The 916-nt window shown below is 51.3% G+C and overlaps 1 protein-coding gene across 4 annotated transcripts in view; it reads left to right on the forward strand.

Annotated features, from left to right (window-relative positions):
- LOC108577524 (protein tramtrack, alpha isoform) overlaps positions 1-916 on the forward strand; it is a 46,613-nt gene that overhangs the window by 14,674 nt on the left and 31,023 nt on the right. Inside the window, exon 1 of one of the 4 annotated variants that reach the window (XM_017940686.1) lies at positions 7-193. The exons of 2 other annotated variants lie outside the window; for them this stretch is intronic. The gene's annotated coding sequence lies outside the window, so the exon portion shown is untranslated. Of the gene's footprint in view, positions 1-6; positions 194-573; positions 770-916 lie in introns of those variants that run through there. One more of the 4 variants, XM_017940694.1, reaches the window with a different exon arrangement.

Here is a 916-nt window from a genome sequence, read left to right on the forward strand (position 1 = left end):
CAGGCACCGGGTTGGTCAGCTACGTGGTGTTCGTGCGCCTCTCTCTCTATCGGTGTGTATATGCGCGATTTGCCCCGAGTCCGCGCCTCGACTTGATGACATGGCGTCCTAGCACTGCACGGGCGAAGTCACACGTCCTCGGTGGAGAGGCTCTCACCCCGTCGTCGAATCAGCCGCATCCCAGGATGCCAAGGTAAGTCGACGTGGTGCATAGTGTAAATTTCCCTACGTATTGTGTACTGAATAGAATCGAGTTGTTACGGGACTCGGGTGTCATCGGGAAAAACCGGGCGGTGTCGATAAGCTGAAAAATGTACCTTGTGCCTCGAGCTCGTTTCGTCAAACCAGGTAGGGTCGTTGCCATCGAGCCTACCCTACGAATCGATATTACCAGTGCGGAAGAGAGGACGCTTCTTTCTCTCTCACACACTTTTTCACCGCTTTCTCCCTCTTTATTTGTGCACCTATTTTTCACCTCTTGCTCTCTCTCACTCTACCCGCCCCTCAGTCTCTTAGTTTCACAATTCGTTCGTGTTGTGTGCTCGTCGTCATCGTCATCGCCGTCATCGTCGTCGTAGGTGTTGTGTGGTGTATATTCGAATCAAGAGTATTTGCTAGTGCCTCGTATGTTTATGCGCTTGCAGTTATGTACGTGTGCGTATCTGTGCGCGTTGCGTGCGCGGTGCGATATTGTGTGTGTATACGTAGGAAGGGTTAACGCAGTGAGAGCAACAGAGAGAGGAAATGTTCGTGGGGTAAAAGGAGAAAGGTTAGTTTCACAGTTTCTTGGAAAAACATGGAGAAAAAGTGAAGCGCGCGTAAGGATTCTACGTGGCTTATCGACGCATCGACAACAGCGTGCCTCTCGACGTGGATTTTCGCTCGGTGAGAGAGGGTTGCGTAAATCTTCTCTCCC

Source organism: Habropoda laboriosa, unplaced genomic scaffold (assembly GCF_001263275.1).
Source record: "Habropoda laboriosa isolate 0110345459 unplaced genomic scaffold, ASM126327v1 scaffold804, whole genome shotgun sequence".
NCBI lineage: Eukaryota > Metazoa > Arthropoda > Insecta > Hymenoptera > Apidae > Habropoda > Habropoda laboriosa.